Source organism: Castor canadensis, chromosome 15, assembly GCF_047511655.1.
Source record: "Castor canadensis chromosome 15, mCasCan1.hap1v2, whole genome shotgun sequence".
NCBI lineage: Eukaryota > Metazoa > Chordata > Mammalia > Rodentia > Castoridae > Castor > Castor canadensis.
In genome coordinates this window covers 53,219,727-53,246,540 of record NC_133400.1, presented here as the reverse complement: position 1 = coordinate 53,246,540, position 26,814 = coordinate 53,219,727, and the positions used below count along the sequence as shown (strand labels likewise).

Below are 26,814 nucleotides of genomic sequence, written 5' to 3'. Positions count from 1 at the left end.
TGTGTGTGTGTGTGTGTGTGTGTGTGTGTTCATCTTTTCCAATGGATTTACCTGTAATCTAAATTGTACCTCCAGTCTTGATTGCTCCTCAGAGTTCCAGACTCACCTTTACCTGTCTGTCTAATGTCTCTGTTTGAATATTTAACAGGCACTTCAAGCTTAATATATATCTAAACAGATTCTCAAAGCTCACCTTGCCACAAAACAAAATGAAACAAACAAATCCCTTTTCCTCTCATTCTCAGAAGTTGCCCAAGAGCATGATTTTGATTTCATTCTTAATTCCTACTTTGTCCCTACTTACTAAATCTAATCTATCACCAAATACTGATGATTAAATCTCTAAGACATATATCAATATAATAATTTCATTGATAGATAATTCACATATATATTCGTTGATTTAAAGTATATGATGCAATGGTTTCTAGAGTACTCAGAGTTGTATGACAATTGCTAAATCAATTTTAAACATTTTCATCATTTCAAGAAGAAATCACAGATCCTCCTAATTTCCAACCATATACCCTACTTGTAGGCACCCGTTTATCTACTTTCTGCCTGTATAAGACTTGCATGTCCTGGAAATTTCATATAAACAGAATCATAGACTACATGTTCTTTTCTGACTAGCTTCTTTCACTTCATATTTTCGAGGTTTGCCCATGGTAGTACACATTAGTGCTCCATTCCTATTCATAGCCAAATGTTTTACTGTATGGATATTTGATATTTTATTTGTCTTTTCCCCAGTTGACATTTTGGGTTATGTCCATTCTTTGGGTATTATAAATCATAGTACACCACAAATATTAGTATTTTTGTATAAACATATGCTTTTATTTTCTCGAGTATATATCTTGGAATGCATATGCTAGCTTATGAAGGCTATCCTATGTGGGCTGGGGATGTAGCTCAGTGGTAGAGCACTTGACTAGCATGCATCAGATCATGGTTTCAATCCCCAGCATTGCAACAAAACAAAAGTTAACTCTATGCTTAACTATTTGAGGAAATACCACTCAGTTTTCCAAAACAATCACTCTGAAAATACTCTTCATTCCCATCTGCAGTATAAAAGAGTTTCAGTTTCTCCGCATCCTCAGCATTACTTGTCATCATCCATCCACAGGGGTATAAAATTATAAAACGGTATCCGACTGTGGTGTGCTGCATCTTCCTCATGGCTACCAGTGCTGAAAATCTCCTCGTGTACTTAACGGTCATTAGCATCTTCTCTGGAGAAACACTGTGCAGATCCTTCTGAATTGGGATGTCTTCTTATTATTAAGTCATACTAACTCCTTATGTGTTCTGGATATAGCCTCTTATCACATATATGATTTGTGGGTTTTCCTTTCACTTTCTTGATGCTGTTCTTTGGTGAACAAAGGTTTTAAATTTTGATGAAGTTCGATTTATCTGTATTTCTTTTGTTGCTTGTGCTTTTGATGTTATGGGATTTTTTTCTAATTTTCAACAATATTTTATAGTTTTTAAAAATACTCATTTTATACTTGCTTCCTTTTCAAAAATTTATCCCTAAGTATTTTTTATGCTACCATAAAAATAATTTTCTTAATCTAATTTTACATTATTACAAGTATATAGCAATAGTTGATTTTTGCTTATTGATTTTATATCCTGAAACCCTGCTGAACTTGCTTATCAATTCTGATAGGTTAGTGGATCCCTAAAGGCATTCTATACACAAGATAATGCCATCTGAAAAAATTTTACATTTTTCCTTTCTAATCTGGAAGCCTCTTATTTCATTTTCTTACATAACTACTCTAGCTAGAACTTCCAGAATAATACTGTATTACTTTTCTAATCTCATTAATTTTGAGGAGCACTCCAGAGAGTGGAACCAGTAAGATGGATGATATGATGGGTGGGAGGGTGGATGGCTGGCTAGATAGATAGATAGATAGATAGATAGATAGATAGATGAAAGGTGATTTATCAGAGGCATTGGTTCTCATGATACTGATAATGGGGTTAAGTTACACAACAGGCCATCTGCAAGCCAGAAATCCAGGGATGCCTGTAGCATGGTTCAGTCCAAATCCAGGGGCCTCAAAACCAGGGAAGGAGTGGTATAATTCTCAGTCCAAGTTAGGCAAAAAGGTCTGAGAACTCAGGGATCACTGATACAAGTCCTAGAGTCCAAAGGCCAGAGAACCTGAAATTTTAATGTCCAAAGACAGAAAAATAAGGTTGTCCCAGCTCTAGTACAGAAGAAATTAGTCGTTCCTCTGCCCATTTGTTCTATCAGAGTCCCCAGTTGATTGACTAGTGCCACCCAAAAAAGGGCAGATCTTCCCTACACAGTCCACTGACTCAGAGGCCAATCTCCTCAAGAAAAACCCTCCAGAAGTAATGTTTTACCAGGTATTCAGGTATCCTTAATCTAGTCAAGCTGACTTCTAAAATTAACCATTGCAAATATTGAATATCAGTGATGTGAGTGGCCACCCTTGTCTTGTCCACGATTGTAGCAGAAAAGCTTTTAGCCTTCTACTATTCAGTATGACACAGTTGTAGTTTTTTCATAGTGTCCTTTTCAGGGTGAAGAAGTCTGCTTCTAGCCCTAGTTTGTTTAGCGTATTTTCTTTTTCCAAACATGATAGGTGCTGGAGTTTGTCACATGCTTCCTCTGCACTTGCTTTTTCCTCTGGGTGCTTTTCTCATACCATCTGTAGAGCTTTCCATTTTTCACTTTTACAAGGTCTCCTTCAGTGCATTCCTGGATTGTCTTGTTCAGACATCCCCTCCCATCACCATATCCTCCCCAGTGAGTCAATCATGTAGTCTTCATTATAGTATGAATGAGATCATTATATGACCATATGTGAGCATTATTGCACAAATTCTGATGACACTTGTATACAATCTAGTATTTGCCAGCACTTACAACAGCAGTGTCTAAAAAGGAGATACTATTATCAGTGTTTCAGAGGTAAGACTGAAGATAGAGAGACTTTGTGTCTTGCCCTTGGCCATGAAGTTTATGTCAGACCCAGGATTAAAACCAGGCCACACTGCTCCAGAGACCATTCTCTTAAGCACTTGCCACCAAGCCTCTCAATAACTATTTTTATTTACTGTTAACATATTGTTCTGTATACACAAGCACTGCTAATCTCATTTATGTTGTATTCCTAGCATCTAACAATTCACAGCTGGTATACAAAAACTAATGAACAAAAAGAAAAGAGTTCCATAGGACTATGGTGAGCACTACTGAACACACATCCATGGAGAGTCCCATAGCTCATTAGTTTTGAGAAAGACTTGTTTCCCAAATTCACTTGGGTATAAACCCATCTTCCACCACCTGCCCCCACTGCATTAATGGCCTAGAAAGCTGTGATACTGACCCATTAAGGTAGGTCAAACAGCTCTGTCCCGGAAGTACACTTCTGCCCCCATTCTGCACTGAAAAGTCTAACTTTGAGTTCCTGGAAGCATTTTCAGGGCCATAGCTCAGTTCAAAAAGAAAACTCACATTTTTAAGTTTTCCTTTTCTTTCCCAGAGTTCCTAATGGGTCCATCAAGACACAGGACCACTGAAGAAATATGAAGAGTTTTCTAATTATCATAATGGCTCCACTCCTGGTATGTTTGTGGGCACATGGCCCATCATAGAACTTAAACTTTCCTAGAGTTCTGGTTCATTGAATGTGATTCTGACAGAGTCACCCTTCATGATGTGCCTTAACCTGTCCTCAGAATGCAGGCAAAAGCAACAATGTGTAAACCACAAAACTCTTATTTCCTTCCCAAAGACATACCTCAATGCTGATGTTTTTTTAAATCATGGCTTCAGATGTGGGTTAACTTCAGAACTATCTCATCTCAGATTTCTGCATCTTCAAGCTTATCTACTTGAACTCTAAAAAAAAGAGAAAGAAAAATCCCTACTTTGAAATCCAAGAAAGAAAACTGGAAACAATGTAAGACAACCACATGTGTGCATTCAGGATGTTCGGAGCTGATCCATTTGCTGCTTCCAAAGAGCCGGTTCTCTACAAATTATTCACCACCTCAGTAACTACAAATTATAGGCAATGGGAGGAGTATTTTTGTAAACCTGGTGTACAAAATGCTTAAAAAAAGAATTATTTTCCTCCCTTCACCTTAAACTTGGTGAATAAAGACATTTCTATAGAATGGTTCTCCAAAGCTCTTCTTTTTCTGTGTTAACTGAAATTTTATGTATCTGATTGTAAGGAAAGAATTATCTTCAGTAAATATGAATACTTTCTAAATTCAAATTTATATCAGATAAAATAAGAGGCCTTGGGAGGAGCCTTGGAACATATGGAGACTGAAAAGAAAAAATGGGTTGGAACTCATCTGGGAGTTGGATGTGCACAACCAGAGGAAACTAATAAAGGTTCAATTGTTTTGAATCCAGAGAGATGCTGGACAGAAGTAAGGAGACTGAAGTTACCCCTCTAAGCATTCAGAGTGAGCAATTTGGCTAGAAGTTGGTCTGTGCCATTGGTTCCAGGCAGAGGATATCTTCAACATTTATTTTGCTCAAAGGCTTGTAAGTAAGGGAAAAAATCACACCTCTACTAGAATGTATCAGGGTAGAATGAATGCCAACATGCCCCCCTCCCCAACCCTTGTGATTTGCCTCATGAAGTGTCAGTGGTATGAAGATGACTTGCCTGGCAACAGTCATTCTTTGGTACTGATGCAGTGCCTCAATAAAGTGCCTGCCCAGCAAGCATGAGGCCCTGAATTCAAACCCCAGGGCCAAAAAAGAAAGAAAGAAAGAAGTGGAAAAACAATCATTCTTCACATTCAAAATGGCTACTTGCCTGTGTGGCATTTTGATAACTCAGCAGGGAGAGTTACTGAACATAGCAAAAGCTCAGTCCCAAGCACCAGACTAAAAGGGGAAAGACCCTGGGTTCATTCAGTGGCTGGGAGTTTAGACAGTGGTGGCTGTCAGAACATCTTTTGTTCTCAGCTTCAGAGATACTTCCTACTATGTCCTCCCCATGTCTCTCCAGCATTTCCTTATATCACCTTTAGAAAAGCCAGAAAAGAATACACGTAAGTACAGAAGGCCCTGCAGAGGACAGTGCCATAGACACAGCAGCAGGATGAAGGAACAGGGCTGGCACAGCTTGGTTCTGTTTCTACAAATACATGAGAGTAGCTGGGCACCAGCAGCTCTGTAATCCTAGCTACTTGGGAGGCTGAGATCAGGAGGACAGTGGTTTGAGGCCAGCCTAGGCAAAAAGTTTGCTACACCTCACCTCAGTCAGTAGCTGAACACGGTGACATGCACATGTCAGCTCAAGCTACACAGATGCTGAGATTGGAGATCAAGAGGAGTGCAATTCCAGGCCATTGAGACTCTCTCTCAAGGGAAAAAAACTGAGTGTGGTGGTGTGCACTAATCATGCCAGTTACAGTGGGAAGCATAAAATAGGATTGGGGTCCGGGACAGCCTGGGCAAAAAGTGAGACACTATCTCTAACATGACTGAGTGAAAAGGGCTGGAGGTATGGCTTACATGATAGAGCTCCTGCCTAGCAATTGTGAAGCCCTGAGTTCAAAGCCTAGTACTGTCAAAAAAAAAAAAAAAAGAACGAAAGAAACAAATGCACAAGAGGCTTGTTGTGAAAAGCCTACTATCTCTTGTATCAAGAGATCAGGGCATATCTCCAGAATGAGGCCCAGAAGCAATGTAAAAAGGAGTCATCTTGTGGCAGGCAAAAGGGTGGTCCTTGGGAAGTTCCCACAAGGCAAAAACTTATCACCACCACATGGTGAAATTCAGACAGCCATTAACTCAATACTTGAAGCCACAAAGATGGTTGCACTACACACAGACAGACTATTGGGTTTAAGTAGACTATTCTTTATGCCAAAAATAAAAACTCATTTTTTTTCTTTTTCCTCAGAAGTTTGTTTATTACTAAAAAGCTTTAGAGCTTTTGGAATGGGGCTAGACCAATTTAAGCCTGTCCTTTCCCCTGGGGCGCCTCAGTTTTCTAAGTGAGCAAGGAATTTGCCTACTTTGGAGAGGAGACCCTCTTACTGTGCCAGCCACAAAGGAAAGCAAAATGAAATTATTCATAGAGGGAAAACGCCAAGAGAACCACAAGAAGCCAAGAGAAAGGGGGAAGAGAGGGGCCACAGGCAGAAGAGGAGTTCTCATCCTTTCCTCTTCTTAAAGGGTGCCACTCTCTACCCAGATGTCACTTCTGAGTCTGCCCCATATCCCTCCAGAGTCCCCAGAGCAGAAGAGTCACCTTGGGTCTCTACAACTGCAGATTGAGAGAGAAGAAATTCCACAGTGGAGACCATGAGCTCATGGACCAGAAAGAAGTTTTGAAGCTGGACATGAAACACTTTATTTGTAGGAATTTGGTTTGCTCAAAGACAAAGGAATGACCGGATGTGGTGGCACACACCTGTAATTAAAGCTATTTAGGAGGCAGAGATCAAGAAGATCACTATCTGAGGTCAGACCCAGGCAAAAGCATCAGACCCTATCTGAAAAATAACTAAAGCAAAAAAGGGCTGGTGTAGGGTGGGGTGACTAAAATGGTAGAACTCCTGCCTAGCAAAAGTGAGGCCCTGAGTTCAACCTCCAAGCACCATGGGGCAGAGGGTGGGGGAAAGGCAAGGGGATGGGACAGGTCACTAGATAATAAAACTTCAGAGAACAGTACATGGACAAGAAAAGAACAATGAATCAGCTTTAATGCAATCAGAATAATTTGGGAAGAAGAAGAATACAATCAGGAAAGAGTTCAAATTTACTGACATGTTGAAACTGAATAAATGAATTAAATAAGTATAAAAACAGAAAAAAAAAAATCCAGAGGAAAATGAGGCATTGGGGAATGAGTGACCAATGTGGTGAATGCAAAAGAAGAGGTGAAGGAAGTGAAAGGCCAGAGGAAAGGTTCCGTCTTGCCCCCTCTGGAGCTCGCCCGCTCGCTCTCCCTCCCTCCCTCCCTCCCTCCCTCCCTCTCTCCCTCCCTCCCTCACTTCCTCCCTCCCTCCTTTCCTTCCTTTCTTCCTTCTTTCCTTCCTTCCTTCCCAAGGTATTTCCTCCTAGCAAAACAAACTTTCACATGATTCTCAATCACCAAGCAAAAGCTCTGCTAAGACTTAGTGAGCAAGCCTAGACCAAGTGCTTCTGGAGGGGAACCCTGCTGGAGAAAACATACTTTGAGGTTAACACTTCAAAAGACTTTTAGAGGCTGACAGAAGGCGCCACTGGAGTTGTCCACAGTGGATGGATGCCTCTAGTGAGTTTTATTCATTACTATTGAACTACTGTAGTGTGGAGCATTGAGCAGAGCCTCAACCAGAGGTGTCATGGTCCCCCATTTATAGAGTTCAGGGATGACGCTGCTGAGAGACCTGACTTCTACTCTAGCTATTTCCATCCTCTTCCTAGATGCCCAGAGTAAGAAAATAAAACATCCTTCAGATATCTTTCGCAGAGTTCTGGGCACATCCTCCCTGTTCTCCTGCAAATCTCAAGAAGGCTTTCAGGATGACACTCAGATGTCTCCAGTTTCCTGGAGACCTCCTGTGACAGTCTTGCCTCTTACTCTCACTCCTGAATTCATGCCAAATACCTGACTAGAAAAGAACACTACTGTTGCAGTTGGCCCTTGTCTTCAGGTGATAGGTTCTAGGTTCCCCCATGGATACTGAAATCTGTGGAGCTCAAGTTCCAATATAAAATAGCAGAATCTTTGTATATAACCTACATACATCCTGCTGAACACTTTGAATTGCCTCTGGATTACTTACAATACCTAATACAAGGTAAGTACTATATAAAGAGTTATTTGCAGAAAAATGACAAGAAAAAAGTCTCTACATGCTCAATACAGACAAAAATTTCTTTTTTCTGAATATTTTCAATCTGCAGGTGGTTCAATTCAAGGATGTGGAACCCACGGATTCAGGGGGCTGACTGCTATTCTCAGCCCTCCTGGGTTGGATTAGCACAGCAATAACAACAGCAGGAACAGCATACTCGTTATCATTTGAGCATTTGTAAACGATAAACAATTTGTCTCCAAATTAGCAAAACCATGTACCTATTAGAAGCTCTGCATTGCTTGGAACCACCTAATGCCCTGTGGACATCACCTAACACACATTGCATAACAAAGTGGGGACACCCCACCTTATCACTCCTCACATATATACTTACTATATTGATGTTTCAGCTTTGTTGTCCTGCTAGCATTAGTTCTAGTGCCAAATCAGTTGACAGAAAAACCATTAGTAAGTGACTGGATTGTCACATGAAAGAGTTAAGGTCAGAAGCAAGGAGCAATGACAACAGTAGAAAGGTGCCATTGGAAGAGAGGCAGCAGGGACATGGAGAGGAAAGAATACCATCTAACTGTCAAACATCATCAGGCCCAGTGTGATGCCTTTGGAAAGTGAGGAAAGTTCTCAATGACACATGGGGGTACTGGGCTTCATCTTAATGAGGGGTGTGTGAGAGAGAGAGAGAGAGAGAGAGAGACTATTTGAATAATAGACTATTTGAAGAGTACTAACCACTGGCCCATGTCATTTATCAGAACAGTCAATGTTTTCCTACACATTGGATTGTTCACTAAGTCCACTGATTTTACTAAGAAAGATACATTCAATCTGACTGTCTACCCACCTCTTTTATGCACATTACCTCTCTAATCATATGAGTATTCAACTGGTGGTTTTATAAGCAGTGTCTTCTCCATATTGTATGATTTAGTGCTTCACAGGCACGAGTCCAGTGCTCAATAGACACTACCAGGAACCAGTGGGCAGCTCATCCTCCCTATGAGGCTTCCAGCCCCAGCATGCCACGAGCTGCAAGAAGATGCTCACAGTCAAAATAGCAACTGACGCAGAGGACATGTGAAGGAGAGGGAGCTAAAATAGCACCACAGTCCTCCACAGGCCTCTGGTGAGACCCAGGAACTCCCCTACCCCTCTGTCCTTGGGATAGCTTCCTACAGGGACATGTTCCTCACTTTGTGGGTTTTCTGCTGCTAATGGGTGGCTTTCCCATATAACCTATGACAGCACAGGTTCATAAAGGAAATGGCAAGTTTCAGATATTTGTAAATGCACTTCTGCAAAACCCTGGGAGAGGCTATGATTCCACAGTTAAAGGATATGGGTATCATCCAAAATCACAGTGGAAAATCTAACAATGTGCAGAACTTTCAATTTTAAGTTCTCTTATGTACATATTGATGGATGTATGGATGTACAGATGTATGGATGGATAGGTAGGTAGATGGATGGATGGGTGGGTAGGTGAGCAGGTAGGAAGGTAGACAGGGAGAGAGAGAGAGAGTGAGTTTTTTTTCTCAAAATCTTTGGTGAGGGCTGGAGGTATAGCTAAATGGTAGAGTATTTGCCTACCACTCACAAGGTCCTGGATTCAATCCTCAGCACTGCAAATGCACAAACAAAAAAAACTTTGGTGGCTCCAACTACTTGCCTCAAAGCAACAACAAAATCAATGAAAAAGTAGCAAACATGGAAAAATAATTTAGCTTGCTGTGTGATAGATGCATGTGCTTATGATGTGATTTTTTACTATCTATTACATCACAATGTAGGTGAGAACAACTTTATTTTTGTAATTTAATAATTGTGACTGTAATAATTAATAATCATAAGTATACTTTATACCTAGAATTAAACACACACACTGTACATATAATGTGCTAAGTTGATAAACACAATATAACATTTCAACATTTCACAGTCTGCTCTAAGAACTTCATGACTTCTCCCAGGGTCCTCAAACCCAAGAACGTCTATAAACCATGTGACTAGGTTTTTACAGACAATCCCAGGGGCTTCAAACCATGGCTAAAAGAAAACCATCAGAAGGCAAATGGTAGTCTCCCCAGAGGATCACAATGGGCTTGAAGCAACCCCCACAGGGTCTGAAATCATCTTCACCCCTCTTTGAACTCCAGAGACCCTTACAGTGAATTTATGCAACTCAGCACTGGTGAGCAAGTATTTTCTCTTCTCTAATGGCTTCATGTGTGCATGTTTATTATGCCATGTCTTTGTTCTTTTTTTTGTCTAAATGGACACCAAATACCAACTTTAAAAGCTTGTTGCTATGTAAACTAAGTTTAATACAAAAAGTGTACTCAAGTTCATTCTTACATATATTCTGTCCATCAATTTTCCTAAGAGGTAAGAAGGTGGTGGGTCCAGACTGATTCCTGATGACCTTCACCTCCCTTCTCTCATCATTTAAGTAACTTCTTCTGGGTACATGTTACCAAGGTGGACCTCAAGAGCATGAAATATGAGCCTATTTTATGTGAAAACTTTCTTAGACACCCCCACCCCCCCATGCCAGGAGCTGCACTTTTATTAAAGACGTTCATGATGTGAATTCATACCATGAATTCAGTAATACATCTCACAAGTTTACATTTGATAAGAAAGAGTATTTAAGACATTCAAAGTAACTGTGCATTTGTGAGACATTATTTAGCCTGTGCACAATACTTAGAACAATGCAAATCCTAACCGTGAAATGCAGGAGTGATGCCAGGCTACATGAAACCAGTGTGCACACACAGGCAGACTCGGTGCAGCAGGGCCAGCCTTCTCCTGTCCTGGAGTGGGCACAGACAGACCTTGCTTGTTAGCTGTGTGCATGCTCACTGCTCCCTAGAACCCTGAGCACAAGACCTGAGGCAAAGGCTCTAAATCTTGATTGAACTCCCACAGACAAAGCCAAGTCTTTTCCTTGACAAATGGCCACTGCATGAGTCCCTCCTTATCCACAGGGGATACATTCCAGGATCCCCAGTGGATGCTCAAAATTGCAGATAGTACCAAACTCTATATATCAGATAGCCTAGATGTCTATGAAGTGACTAATAGGAGGGTAACATATACAATGTGGATATGGTGGACAAAAGGGTGATTCATGACCTGTGTAGGATGCAGCAGGATGGTGTGAGACTTTTGTACCTCAGTGTGGCATGCAATTTAAAGCATGAGTTTTTATTTCTGGAAATTTCTATTTCATATTTTTTGACCTCCTTGGCTGTGCATAACTGAAACCATGGAAAGCAAAACTGTGAACCAGAGGGGACTGCTTTTTGAAAAAATGCCAGAAAAAAAGTTGACAAGCAGTGCTAAAAGAAACAATGTTTGGATGGAAATAGCAACAAAGAAATTCAGAAAGGGAGGGTGGCAGAAAGTGGGGGGAGGTGTGTGTGCAGCGACGAAAAGAGACAGACAGATAGATGGAAAACCTCATGCCAAAATCTCCAGCCATGATGTAGTTACCAAACTATGGTGGCATCAACCTGACTAAGGAAGGAAAGAGAACTGAGGGAGGAAGATGGTGTACCTCAGAAATCACAACCTCCACAAGCCAAAAAAATAAGCACCCTACACTAGAGCCCTAACGTCACTGAAAAGCATGTGACCTGAGACAACACCTGGGGATACAAGTGGATTCTTCTGAGGATAGCCAGTTCTGGACATTAATCTAGGTACTGTCATAAAACCGGCTCTCACTGTCAACTTGATTTGAATCATTCTTCTTGAATAGGTTTCTAGTACATGGAAGCTGTGAGAGTGTGACAAACTCATGAAAAACAAATTTTGGAAATATTGTGGATAAAACTGAGTTAATAAGAATAATTGCAGCAAGAAATGCTCATGTAGTATGTAACGTTTGCCAGGCACTGTTCAGAGCACGCTCTACACATGAACAGCTTCCCATCATCACTAGCTACAATTGTTACCCCACTCTACAGAAGAGGGAACTAAGGCATTAAAAAGTTGCCAAAGGACTAACAGGTGATTAGTAGCAGAATTTGGTTCCAGAATTCTTATTCTCAACCACAATGCTATGCTTCCTTAGTGGTTAAAAACAATGAAAGGGTTGGCAGAGTGGCACAGGGGGTAACAGCACCTGCCTAGCAAGTGTGAGGCCCTGAGTTCAAACCCCAGTGCTGCCAGAAAAAAAAAAAAGCAAAAAGCAACAAAAGGAACTGGGAGTGTAGCTCAGTGGTAGAGTGCTTGCCTAACATGTATGAGGCCCTGCTTCAATCCTCATCACTCCCCCTACCAAAAATTAGTAAAAGCCTTAAAAGAGATTTTAAAAAATCTACGTACTTCATAGGATCAACAAGATGAGCCTATTTATCTTTAATAACCACAGCACTTTGTTTCTGCCTCTGTTCCTGGAATAAATTGGACCCTTTGTAAAAGTCCAAACATGCTTTATTTCCACAACTGGTGGTACCTTTCTGACTGGGGAGAAGTAATAAGAATCTCCCCTGTTAGGCACCAGTGGCTCAGGCCTATAATTCAAATTACTCAAGAGGCAGAGATCAGGAGGATCACGGTTTGAAGCTGGCCTGGACAAATAGTTCTCGAGACCTTATCTTGAAAATACCTAACACAAAAAAGGGTTGGCAGAATGGCTCAAGTGATAGAGCACTTGCCTAGCAAGCTCAAAGCTCTGAGTTCAAATCCTAGTACTGATATAGATAGATAGATATAGATATAGATATAGATATAGATATAGATATTTGGGGTATGGCTTCATAACAGTGTGCACATGGTCTGTGAGCCTCGTGCACTCGTCTCAAAGACCCACTAAGTCCAGTTGTTAGCCTTGAGCTCAGTTTAATTTAATTTACTAAATTCAAGTCAAACAAATGTGCACTTAGCATCTACTGAGAACAAGGCACTGCATTCTGTGCAGAGAAGGGGAAAGAAATTCAGGAAACAGTGAAGGATGCAAGTCTTTTAAATAAAACTAATTCAAAGATGCAAGTACAAGAGATAGAAACACAAAACTGAGAAAAGAAGATGACTTACTCTGAGGTTTTTCTTCCAGAAGGAAAACCACACTGGGCATTAGAACTTGAGGATCAAAATGCAGCTCACACAACCCTCACACTCTGGTTGAAATGCAACATAGTACTGCCACTTTGAAAAACAGTTTGGCAGTTTTTTTTTTTAAATAAAGTTAAGCATATACTTTTCATATCTCACTCCTAGAAATTCACCAAAGAAAAAAATGAAAAACTTATGTTTCCATAAAAAAAACTTCACATAAGTGGTGGAGGATGGTAGCTCAGTTGTAGAGTACTTGCCTAGAAATGGGGCATGTGTGAGGTCCCCTACACTGCAAAACAAAAATTTTAAAAAAACTATGCATAAGTATTCTCTTTTATTTATAATCACAAAAAAACCAGAAGCATCCCAAAAGCCCTTTATGGGGTGAATAGACATACAACCTCTACATCCATACAACAGAACACTACACATGATGAGAGGAATGAACATATTAACACAAAACCAAACAGATGAACCTCACATGCACCATACTAAGTGAGAGAAGCCAAACTAAAAAAGCTGCATACTGTATGGTTCCATTTATATAACATCCTGGAAAAGGCAAAACCAGAAGGTAGAGAACAGGGCAGTGGTTGCCAGGAGTTGGACTGACTGCTGGGACTGGTTACTAGGGACGCAAAGACCTTTAAGAGAGACAGACATTCATATCTGGGTTTTGGTGATGGTTACACAATTGTATACATTTATCAAATGTAGCTAAAATTTAAAAGGCTGAGTATTGCTATATGTAAACCATGCATCAATAAGTCTGACTTTTTTTTCTTTCTTTTATTTTATCATTTTTACATTTACTTACTTATGTATACATTGTTTGGGCCACCTCTCCTCCTGCTAGGCAGAACCATACTGCCTTCTTGTTCTCCAATTTTGTTGATGAGAAAACATAGGAGATAATAAGAAAGACCCAGCATTTTTGGAAGTTTGAGGTAAAGATAGCCATACAGAGAGATTCCTAGCATTGCTTTCATGCATATGTGTATTAACCCACATTGGTTCATCTCTGCCAGACCTCTTTAATACTTCCTAATCCTCTTCCCATAGTGGCCTCTGCCAGTTTAAGATTACTATATTCGCTCCTCTACAGTGAGCACATCAACCACATTCAAGTTTTAGATTTCCTTCTATTTTCCTATTCCTCCAGTGCATGTTCTCCCCTTAGTGTGTGACTCAAGTCCAATAATATTACTGCATTTGTTTTAGCTCTATAAGCCGCATATGAGGGAGAGCATGAGATTTTTGGCCTTCTGAGTCTGGCTAACTTTGCTTAAGATGATGTTCTCCAGTTCCATCCATTTACTTGCAAATGACAAAATTTCATTCTTCTTTGTGGCTGAGGGAAGTTCCATTGTTTATAAATACCACATTTTCTTAATCCATTCATCAGTAGCAGGGTATCTTGGCTGTTTTCATACCTTAGCTATTGTAAATAGTGCTGCTATAAACATGGACGTGTAGGTGCCTTTGCAATAACCTTGGTCACATTCCTTCGGTAATACCCCTATGAATTGTATTGCTGGATTATATGGCAGATCTATATTTAGGTTTTTACGAACCCTCCATACTGTTTTCCAAAGTGGTTGCACTACTTTACATTCCCACCAGCAGTGTACGAGGGTTCCTTTTTCCCTGCATCTTCGTCAACATTTGTTGGTGGTGGTGTTCTTGATGATAGCTATTCTAACAGGAGTGAGGTGGAATCTTAGTGTGGTTTTGATTTGCATTTCCTTTATGACCAGGGATAGGTGACCATTTTTTCATGTGTTTCTTGGCCATTTGGATTTCTTCCTTTGAAAAAGTTCTATTTAGTTCAGTTGCCCACTTCTTTATTGGTTCATTGATTTTGGAAGAGTTTAGGTTTTTGAGCTCCCTATATATTCTGGTTATCAGTCCTTTGTCTGATGTATGGCTAGGAAGTATTTTCTCCCATTCTGTGGGTGGTCTCTTCAGTTTAGAAACCATTTCTTTTGTTGTGCAGAAGCTTTTTAATTTCATATGGTCCCATTTGTCCATCCTTTCTCTTAGTTGCTGGGCTGCTGGAGTTCTACTGAGGAAGTCCTTGCCTATATGTATTGCTTCCAGAGTATTCCCTGGTCTTTGGTGTGCTAACTGCAGGGTTTTGGGTCTGATGTTAAGGTCTTTAATCCACTTTGAGTTTGATACTAGTACAGGGTGACAGACATGGATCTAGCTTCAGTTTTCTGCAGGCAGATAACCACTTTTCCCAGCAACATTTGTTGAAGAGGCTGTCTTTTCTTCATTGCATTTTTTGGGTGCCTTTATCAAAAATTAGGTGGGCATAACTGTGTGGATTCATATCTGAGTCCCCTATTCTGTTCCACTGGTCTTCATGTCTGTTTTTTGTGCCAGTACCATGCTGTTTTTATTGCTATGGCTCTGTAGTAGAGTTTGAAGTCATGTATTGTGATACCTCCAGCATTGTTCTTTTTGCTCAGTATTGCCTTGGCTATCTGTGGTCTTTTGTGTTTCCAAATGAACTTTAGGGTAGATTTTTCAATCTCTGTGGTGAATGTCATTGGGATTTTGATGTGAATTGCATTGAACATGTAGATTACTTTTGGGAGTATAGTCATTCTTACTAAGTTGATTCTGCTAATCCATGAGCATGGGAGATCTTTCTGTCTTCCTTGATCTGTTTTTTTTCAGTGGTTTGTAGTTCTCTTTGTAGAGGTCATTTACATTCTTTGTTAAATTTACTCCTAGGTATTTGATTTTTTTTTTTGAGGCTATTGTAAATGGAATTGTTTTCCTGCATTCTTTCTCAATTTGTTCATTGTTTGTATATAGTAAAGGTACTGATTTTTGTAAGTTGATTTTGTATCCTGCTACACTGCTAAAGCTATTTATGGTGTCTAGGACTTTTGGGATGGAGGTTTTTTTTTTTTTTTTTGGGTCTTTTAGCTACAGGATCATACTTTGACTACTTTTTTACCTATTTGTATTCCTTCTATTTCTTCTTCTTGCCTTATGGCTCTGGCTAGGAATTCCAGGACTATGTTGATTAGGAGTGGGAAGAGTGAGCACCCTTTTTACATTCCTGACTTTAGGGGAAATGGTTTTAGTTTTTTCCCATTAAGTATGATGTTGGCCATAGGTTTGTAATATATAGCCTTTATAATGTTGAGGTACATTCCTTATATTCTTAGTTTTCTTAGAGCTTTTATCATGAAGTGGTGTTGAATCTTATCAAAGGCTTTTTCTGCGTTTATTGAGATGATCAAGTGGTTTTTTGTCTTCGCTTCTATTAATGTGCTATATTATATTTATGAACCACCCCTGCATCCCTGGGATGAAGCCGACTTGGTCATGGTGAATTATTTTTCTGATATGTTGTTGGATTCAGTTTGCCATTAACTTATTGAGGATTTTTGCCTCAATGTTCATTAAGGAGACTGACCTGTAGTTCTCCTTTTTGGATGTGTCCTTGTCTGGTTTTGGGATGAGTATAATACTGGCTTCATTGAATGGGTGAGGAAGTGTTCCTTCCCTTTTCTGTTCATGAAAAAGTTTAAGGAGTGTTGATATTAGTTCTTCTTTGAAGGTCTGGTAGAATTCAGCTGAGAATTCATCAGGTCCTGTATTTTTGTTTTTTGGGAGAGTCTTTATTGCTGCTTCAATTTCATTACATGTAATAGATCTGTTTTGGTGAACAATATCCTCTTGGTTCAGTTTTGGATGGTCATAATTATCTAGAAATTTGTCCATTTCATAATTATCTAGAAATTTGTCCATTTCTTCAAGATTTTGCAATTTATTGGAATATAGGTTCCCAAAGTAGTCTCTCCCTGGATTTCCTTGGTGTTTGTTGTTATCTCTCATTTTTCAGTATTGATTTTACTAATTTGGGTCTTTTCCCTCCTCATTTTAGTCAGCTTTGCCAAGGGCTTGTCAATCTTGTTTATTTTCCAAAGAATCAGCTTTTTGTTTCACATGTTTTTTTTTTTTTTTTTTTTTTTTGGACAATTTCAGCCCTTATTTTTATTATTTCTCTCTTTCTGCTTGTTTTTGGGTTTTGCTTGTTCTTGTTTTCCTAGGGGTTTGAGATGTAGCATTAGGTCATTTATTTAAGATCTTTCTGTCCTTTTAATATATGCATTCATAGCTATAAACTTTCCTCTTAGGACTGCCTTTGCTGTGTCCCCTAGGTTCTGGAAGGTGGTGTTTTCATTTTCATTAACTTCTAGGAACATTTTGATTTCCTCTTATTTCTTCTATGACCCACTGATCATTGAGCAATGTGCTATTCAACCTCCAATTACTTGCGTGCTCTCTGTGGTTGTTTTTGTTATCGAGTTCTAGTTGTATTGCATTGTGACCAGATAGAATGCAGGGAGTTATTTCTATTTTCTTATAATTGCTGAGGCTTGCTTTGTGCCATAAGGTATGATCTATTTTGGAGAAAGTTCCATGGGCTGCTGAGAAGAATGTATCTTGTGCTGTTGTTGGATGAAATATTCTGTAAACATCAGTTAGGTCCATTTGATCTATAGTGTCATTTAGTTCTAGGATTTCTCTATTGATTTTTTGTTTGGATGACCTATCAACTGGTGACAGAGGGATGTTAAATTTCTCACTACCACTGTGTTGTGACTTTTTAAAAGCAATTCAGTAACCATGTAAACTAAATTATCTCCTAGGACAGAGCTATTGTTATCTTCTATAAGAGTCTATAAACTGTAGAACTAACTTCCTTTACTTCAGTCCCACTCTCATTTTCTTTACACACATTTGGTTGCTTCTTTGTAGGGAATAAAATCTCCTTTAAGGTGCAGCGCTGGTGGCTCAAACCTGTAGCTCCTCAGGAGGCAGAGATCAAGAGGATCATGGTTTGAAGTAAGCCTAGGCAAATAGTTCATGAGACTCTATCTTGAAAATACCCATCACAAAAAAGGGCTTGGGAGTGGCTCAAGGTATAGGCCCTGAGTTCAAACTCCAATACCACATACACACAAAAAAACCTCCTTTAGTCATTTAAAGTGCCCTCACTGTTTAGTTATGAGAACTCTCTTGTACTTTGACCCTTCTCTTATCTGCAGTTACACTTTCTGAAAATAATAAATGCATAATTCTAAAAATAAATAATTTGTAAGTTTTACACACCATTCTGTGTAGTGATGAAAGCTCACATCACCCAGCTCACTCCTGCAAGGGATGCAAATCATCTCTTGTAACTGTGCTGTATACACTACCCACATGTTAGTCACCAGGTAACCACCTCAGTTATTAGATCAACTGTTGAGGTAGCACAGTGCTTGTGTTCCAGCAATCCTTGTTTTACTTAATAATGGACCCAAAGCACAAGAGTAGCTATGCTGAAAATTTGGAAATGTCAAAGTGAAGTTATACAGTGCTTCCTTAAAATGAAAAGACAAAAATACAGAAAGATATTGTCTGTAAGGACCATATTCAAATAATAATGTACTATAATAGTTGGTCTGTGTTATTGTAATAGTTTTGAATCTCTTACCACCTAATCTATAAATTAAACTTTATCATAGGTATGTATATATAGGAAAAAATACAGTGTTATGCAGGGTTTGGTGATATTCAAAGTTTCAGGAGTCTACTAGGGGTCTTAGGACATATCCCCCACAGACAAGGTAGGACCACTGTATTAAAAATAGAAGAGTATGTAGCTCTTTATCCTCATGCTACACATATGCTGTTAACCAATGAGTGGAGGCAAACAAGATCCAATAGTATTGTCTGTTTGCAAAGGCCATCATTTAAAAATTACTAAGTCACTGGCACATTCAGATATTGCCATCCAAATGGTGAACTACGTTGCCAATAAACCAAACCTTTAGGCAAGGAGTAAACCCAAGAAAAATCTTGACTATTGAATGGTAAACCTTTAGTGGAGTGGAAAACATTTTAAAATCAGTTATTATTAGAAAACTGCAGTGTGTTGTGATGTGCAGGCCAAATCAAAAACAGTGTAGACAATTCTGGCTCTTTCCTTGATTCAATGCCCAGCAGTCCTGGTGGCCTACGTGTGTTGAGTAATGGTCCAGGCACCAAAGATACAAGGATCTACCCACACTGTATGTTATATAGCTCACATTCTCCTGGGAGTAACTGCCAACTATAAAGAAGTCAGTGGACAAATGAACTGGTTGATACAAGACAGCCTGCATGTCAGTGAGTAGGGAATTCCAGCAAGTAAGAATGAAGGGGGAAAAACAGATTAAGAGAATTGAGGGGGGGGAGTATCTATTTCAGGTAAAGTGCTCAGGCGGCTCTGAGGGGGCACCCCTGCAACCGAGACCTGTCCTCTTTAGAGGACACTGATGCTCAGCTACAGGAAGCACATTCAGGTAAGGGAAAGAACACGGGCTGACTCTCAGCTCTTGAGATGGAAGTGTGACAGGAGTGTCCCAGGGACTAGCATGGTGGCCAGTCTGGCTGGAGCAGATTGAGAGGATGGAAGGAAGCCCGGAAGCCAGCGGAACCAGCTGACCAGAGGCAGCTGAGTGCAGATAACATGGGCTGTGGGCCAGAGAAGGACTGGATTTTATGCTAAAAATGGATGGAAGCTAGGAAGGACATAGTCTTGATTTAGTTTTAAAAACTCTAGTTGTTCTGAGGAGCATAGATTTTGGGGTGGGGGTGGGAAAGGAGAGAAGTGGGTAAAAGGAAGCACGGAGCTTGACAGTGCCATCGCCACTCTGGTGGAAACAAGGGCCCCTGAATGGGTGGTGATGGTGGTGGTGAGAAGTGGTGAGTGAGGGTGCTAATGACTGAGCTGGAAGATGCGGGAACAGCAGGTTAGTTATATATTTAGCATCATCCAAACTACATTCCTATCAAGGAGTTAATGATTTAAGATAAAGAACAGGTTAATTTGACTCAGATGACATTACACTGAAGACTTTAAAATGACTCAAATGACATTATGCTGAAGACTTTAAAAGTTTTAAAATGGGAAGATCTTTTTAGATATTAACTTAGTCCTGTAACAGCATCCTCACTGACTAGATCCTTGACTATATATAGCTAAGAAACACATTCCTAGGAGAAACTATGTGCTCCACAGTACGGATAAGTGCCCCCGAAAGGTATGTGTGTTAGAAGCTTGGTTCCCTGCCTATGCTGCTACTAGAAGATCATGAAACCTTTAAGAGGTGGAGCCTTGTGGGATTCTTCAGGTCATTAGGGCATGCCCTCAAAGGGAACTTGGGTCTTCATTCTCTTCCTCTCTTTTGCTTCTGCCCATGAAGTAAGTGGTTTTACTCCACCATGTGCTCCCACCATGATGTGCCTCCAACACCCAAAGCACCAAGACTAACTACTTATGGACTGAAACTTCCAAAACTGTCAGCCCAAATAAACCTTTTCTCTATATAAGTGAGTTATCTCATGTATGTGTTATAGTAATGCAAAGCTGACTGATACACTCCATTAGTGAACTTTTCAGAAAACAAAGATTTCCATCAAAGTTCATAAAAGCAGCAAGGCTTTGTAAAACACATCAACAATGAGTGCTGAATGTGCTGAAGATCCACTTTATTTAACTCTTGCTGAAAGAAAATAATATCAACAAGATAGAAGAGTATAGATGTTCTTACTATATTTCCATCATAAAGAAGCTTTGTCCAGTGGAAAAGCAAGCCAAATTATAAGAATCTTTCATTGTTTTATATGTTACTGTCTTTTAGGAAAACACTCTTTGATATAAATGTCAAAGCATTTATCTGCTTTACAGATTCTTTTCTTCAGGAGGCCCAAGATTTAGACATTGAGAGAGCTCATTCCAAGATTGGTGAAGCTGTAGCTAACCTAGAAAGAGGCCAGAAACAATATACAAAAGCACAAGTGACCAAGTCTAATTTCTCTAAGAGTGAGGTGCAGTGGCAGGAGCCAGCCAGGCTCAGCTTCCACATGATGAGATGCTGGGCACATCCCAAAGTCACATCTGTTGCATCCAAGACAAGATCCACACCCAGATCTGTGCCCAGATTCAAAACACAAGGAAAAGTTTAAGTTGTTTGGACTGGAATAACTAACTGTGGCCTGCTAATGTGGACTTCTTCCAGACAGCTCTCAACTCCCACATTTTCCATCTCTCCCTCCTCCTTTCCCTCAGTTCAACCCTAAGAGCAACAGCACAGAGTCTGATAGGGAACTGGATCAAAATACACTTTACAACACCAGGCACAGGGACACCAGACCCCAGATCACTTTGCATGTGTTTATGGTGCAGACAATTCAGTCAGGACCATCCAAACTTGAAAACATCTTACAAACTGCCTTTCATGTTTGAAAAGTTTTACTCAAGAAAAAAAAATTAGTTTTCCAAACCAATCTCATTCATTCTCATCTCCATTTTCAGACAAGAGCGAAATCTCCTTTTAGTCACACAAGGCCAGCATAGGTGACTGGAGTGGCTTCCCAGTGCTTCTTTTTAGTGACATTTTTGAAATCTGTTAATGGTTTTCTAGTTTTCCTACCACACTGTATCTCTTAGGATATTCTCTTGAAATGATCTGTCTTTTAAAAATGTACTGTTTTGCTCTAAATAATTCCTTACTCAAATCTCTGAATTTAGTGAGTTTTCCCACAGTATCAGCGATTAAAGACAGATTTTCCCTGGCTTGTTGCTTTAAGATGTCAAGATATATTTCTTTTTCTGATCTACACTCCGGACTTCCTTTCATCTTTACACTAACCAGCCATTCCTAGCTTTTCCAGAAGACAGCAGGATCCAAGTTTTACACTCCAGACTTGTCCTAGGTCATCTGTTCAAATGTTTAGCTTATTTCTTCCCAATGGCTGCAGACAAATCATCTCTACTCCTATTTTTCAAAAACCTCAGAGTTAAAACACATACCCTTGAACAGTACCTCTGCCAATTCTGGATTAGTGTGGTTTTCTGTTTGGACTCCACTAAAATAACCTGAAGATGTATTATATCTAAGTTCTTAGAGGTCTGTTAAATATTAACCATGATGGGAAATGGAGTCAGTAGGAATCTCCATTATTAACCTGGCCTGCTGTCATTTCTCTGTAAAGTTCTGAAACTGTCACTGACCGAAGTTCTCAGCAGTTGCTGGGTCATTTGAGCAGCTAGTGAAACTGAGAGGCCCCTGGTGAGAAAATTTCTTAAAAAAAAATGGTACCTGTAATTGCTACTCTAGAATAGCAAAAAGTCAGCCAGCTGCCACCCAACAACCACATCCAACTCACTGCTGACTTTGTCAATAAAGTTTTATTGGAATACAGCCATGCTCACTTATTTCCATATTATTTAAGGCTATTTTCACGCTGCCATGGCAGAGCTGAATAAGGGTGACAGAGCCTTTACAGCCTCCAAAGTCTGAAACATTTACTATCTGGCCCTTTATGGAAAAAGTTGGCCAACTTCTGCTCTAGAGCTCTAAAAATGACATCTAAGACAGGATTATAAATTCCACCCTGTGGAGCTATGGAAAGTTACTTAACTAGAATATCCACAGGGTAAAACTTAAATAAAAAAATTATTCACAAAAACGCTTGGCTCAGTGCTTGATATTCAGTAGGTGGTTAATACTGGTCCCCTTTTTCTATTCATCGGCCTCCCTTGATCCTTAAATACTTGGGGCAAATCTCCCCTCTTCTCCCCTGCATTTTTCCTGCAGAGTTGGCAGTTCCTCCTCTTGGCACCTGAGACTTTTCTAACACTGGCCGTTCCACATCTCGTTACTGCTCTCTGTCTGTCTTCCCATCTGGAATGTGGGCTTCTCTCAGGTAAGTGCCACACCTTTCCCTTTGTCTCCACAGGGCCTGCTTCAGTGAATGAGGGAGTGGAGAAACAAACTAACACTAGAAACAGTCTTATCTCTAAAAGATACCATGCAATCGTTAATAATATATTGGTAAATAATGTCAGGGCTTTTCCAAATTGAGTTTCACAAGTGATGAATACTTTTTTGTGTTTGTGTAATTGATTTAAGGTTCTAACTTACTACGCTTACTATACTTGTCTTTCTAGTACAGCAGACAATGGTCAGATTCTCACTTCAACTATGTGTGGCTATGAGAAGTTCTTAGACCATACGGAAGTACACATTGATATCCCTTATCTAAAATGCTTGGAATTATTTTAGATTTGGGATTCTTTTGGATTTTGGAATGTTTGCATATACACAATGATAAATATTGGAAGCAGGACCCAGAAATCTAAACACAAAATTCATTTATGTTCCATATTTACCCACAAGGCCTGAAGGGAGTTTGACACAATATTTTTTAGTATGCCTGTGTCTTGACTATGACATGTCATATAAGGTCAGGTGGGTAATTTTTGACTTGTGATCACATATTGGCATTATAAAAGCTTCAGATTTTGGAGCTCCAGGAATCTTAGTTTTTAGATTTGGGTTGCTCAATCTGTAATAATGGCTTTTGCTTCAACCTCACTTGAGTCTTTTCATCTTTGTATAGAAATGCAAAGTGTGATATTCTTATTCTACAATGAGTGCCTGAATTCAACATTTCTAATAACACTGAATCACTTTAGTATAAAACAATTTTGTTGAAAAGACAGTTACTTTTGTTTTTTGTGGATTTCATTAAGAGACTCACTCATTCTAAAATGAGTAAGTCAGGCACTAATCTAGGCAGTGAGGATGCAAGAGGAAAGAGACAAAGTCTATGTCCCAACTCTAGGAAAGTAAATTAGCTTAAAAAACTTCTTAGAATTAATTTTGACAAGATTCTTCCTTGAGTTATTTATATTACATAAATTTTCCATATTATATAAATAACTAAGAAGGTTTCATGTTTCCAAAATAGAGACAGGCTGCCATACTGAATTGTTTATTATGGCTTTCTGTAACAAATTACTACACAATTGTTGGCTTAAAGCAACACATATTTCTGATTTTATACTTCTAGTAATTAGAAGTCTGAAATGGGTCTCACTGGGCTAAAAAGGAAGATGTTGGCAAGGCCATATTCCTCTCGGATCTCTAGGAGAAGAACCACTTCCTTGACTTTTCCAGTTTCCAGAGGCCTCTGCATTCCTCCGCCTTTCTTCTAGACAGCAGTCACCACAGAGACCAACACAGGGCATCACACTGGCTCCCTTGACTCCTTTCTTCACTCCAGAGGAGTCTTGTGATGATGTCAGTCCCATGTGGAAGATGCAGGGCGCTCTGTCCTTTCTCAAGGACAACTGATTAGCAAACCCTAATTCCTACTTTTTATGTAACCTAACATATTCAGGTTTTGTGGATTAGTAGATGGACATTTTGGGAATGGGAGGAGTGATTCTCCCAATCACACCACTATTTGGAGCAATAAGGTCAATGAGCCCAGGTCAAAAGTATGACCCCTGTGCAAAACTTGGAACACTGGAATCCCCAGACAGCAGTGCTCCCATCTGCTGGTCGTTGCTCATATCCACAGTAGTCCCCCAGCACCTCATGGGACACATGACTTTGCTTATCCTCCAGTCCCAAAAGAACAAGTCATCAATTCCTGCTCATCAGGTCATGTTATCCCACCCACTCTACTGTCCTAAGTTGTAAGGACATTACCTTCCAAGTGGAAAACTTAGTCCTTTTCCTCCATTCTCTTATTCTAGTGAGGGACAGAGCCCCCTTATCCAACTGTTACACAAGAAAGATTTTTTAATTATAGTAGATATGCTTTCATCTATGTCCTGTTGTTACCTCTGTGTTACATGAACATATACATGTCTGTTCATTCTTCCATTTTAAGTTCAAAGGCTGGGGACTACACACACACCCATCCATATGCACACACTTGTGTGAAAGAAACATAAACTCGAGAGTAAAGATTATTTCCTTTTGGTGCTGGGATGTAACCCAAGGCCTGAGAACAAAAACGATTTAACATGCTCAACACAGATATGTGGTAACTGCCAGTCATCTTGTCCCCAATGTGGCAAGCTCAAGAAGCAGTCTTCCACCGTGATGTTATATAAAGCAAGGAATGTCACTGGGACTGGACACAGAGTTTAAAGAGGTTTCCTCTGGTCAAAGGTAAGTGGGGAGAACCACAGGGCTGGCCCTGGAGGGGCAGTGGAGGTCACGCTGGACCTGAGATATCACCTTAGCAAGTGGGCATGATCAGCTAGTTCTTAGAGTATTGAGCTGGACTTTCCTTTGGAGGCAATTACAGCCAGCTCTTCTGTTTTTGACAACAGCCTTTGGCCACACAGCGGGTGGTGTTTCAGCTGGCACTGGCCTAGGATATAATGCCCATTTGGCCATATGCAGAGGATTTTCCAGCTCTTTGATCCTACTGGCACACACTTGTGCAACCCTTGGGCTTGACTGCTAGGCTCAGCAACACAAGAGTTCCTCCCATGTCACTGGAACCCTGCTGTCCACCAGACCAGAGATCATTCACCTTAGGAACATCTCAGTGGTGAACAAAGTACCTTGATCACTTGAGTGTCTGATGCCTTTTAACTGTGTTCATATTAGAATTTCAAATTAGAAAGAGGTAAACTTTTTAATGTATTCTTTTTTTTCTTTTTGCAATACTGGGGTTTGACCCGGGGCCTCACACTAGCTAGGCAGGCATTCTTCCCCTTGAGCCATGCCCTGGACCTTTTTACTTTTAGTTATTTTTCAGATAGTTTCTTGTGTTTTAGCCCAAGACCAGCCTCAGACCATAATCCTCCTACCTCCACCTCCCATGTAGCTGGGCTTACAGGTACCCACCACCATGCCTGGCCCATAAAAATGCAAGCTTAAGGAAAGTAAAACAAGTACAGGGCTTAATCACATTGAATTTCTCCCCATGTGGGAATCCCAAATGCTCAATGATTTCCCACACATTCTCCTTCTTCAGGGTGGTCCTCAGCTTGGCTGCCACTCCCACCTTGGAACTCAGATGCCACAAAGATGGGCCATCCATTTTTTACCCAAGGTGATGCTTCCAGGCAGAAGAGGTGACACATGCCAAAGACTTCCATTTCTCTGCTCCTTCCTTTCTGTCAGGCATTAGCAATATAAAGCCAAAGAATAAATTCAGGGCTGGCCCAGCCCTGAATGCGTGCCAGTACCACTCAGAGTGACACCTGGGATAGTTTCATCAGTCACTCATCGCCAGCCTCCCAGCTGTACAGGAAAAGAGGGAGAGGGATGGCAGGGTCTTTTCCGGGGGAATCCTGTGATTCGCATGATCAGCAAAGTACATCGATGCTCTCTCATATTTGGTGCCCCCTCCACAGTCACCACGTGCTCTACCTTTAGCTCAGAGAACTCAAAATGCTCAAGCATCCTGAGCTCATTCTGCCCAGGTGCCATCAATCTAAGGTGAAGACACACCTGTGTAAAAGGTTGACACCACAAGGAAGTCATTTACCCCCTTCCTGAGACAGATGCCCACAGAGAGGATAGGGACTGCCTCGTCTGCAGAACCAAGGGTCTAAAATCCCTCTAAAGCCCTGAGTCTGTGAATGACACTGTTTGTTGAAGTCTAGAGATTGTCCCCTGGACAATCTACAGGATATAGAAACTAATCTTGAGCATAAAGAAAAACTATCTGTACAAAAAGAAGTAACAAAATGCAGCAGAAGCCTAGAGAGACCTAGAGATGTTGAAACCCCAGTGCTTTGCCTCTACTAGGGCTCTCCTCGTTCTAGCATGATCTAGGCTGATTAAATGGCCACTTCCTAGCAGCCTGTGGCAGTTCATATGTAAAATTTAAAACACATGGGTTTAGAGCTGTTTGTAAGCAACCTGCTCCACTAACCTCAAAAATTCTCCAAGATGGTAGGAAGTATGAGGCCATCTTCTTATGAGCATAGAAGCAGAAACTGATATCGCCATGGAAGCCATGGTTTAAGAAACAGTGGTAGCTTCCATCTGCAGGCTCAATTCCCCTCTACAGCAGATACAATTTCTTTATTTAATA

The 26,814-nt window shown here is 40.2% G+C and overlaps 1 protein-coding gene across 10 annotated transcripts in view; it reads right to left on the bottom strand.

Moving 5' to 3' along the window:
• Svil (supervillin) overlaps positions 1 to 26,814 on the bottom strand; it is a 221,212-nt gene that overhangs the window by 154,496 nt on the left and 39,902 nt on the right. For 4 of the 10 annotated variants that reach the window (XM_074056172.1, XM_074056170.1, XM_074056171.1 and 1 more), the window contains exon 3: positions 3,798 to 3,898. The exons of 4 other annotated variants lie outside the window; for them this stretch is intronic. The gene's annotated coding sequence lies outside the window, so the exon portion shown is untranslated. Of the gene's footprint in view, positions 1 to 3,797; positions 3,899 to 8,698; positions 8,866 to 26,814 lie in introns of all 10 variants that reach the window. 2 more of the 10 variants (XM_074056174.1, XM_074056175.1) reach the window with 1 other exon arrangement.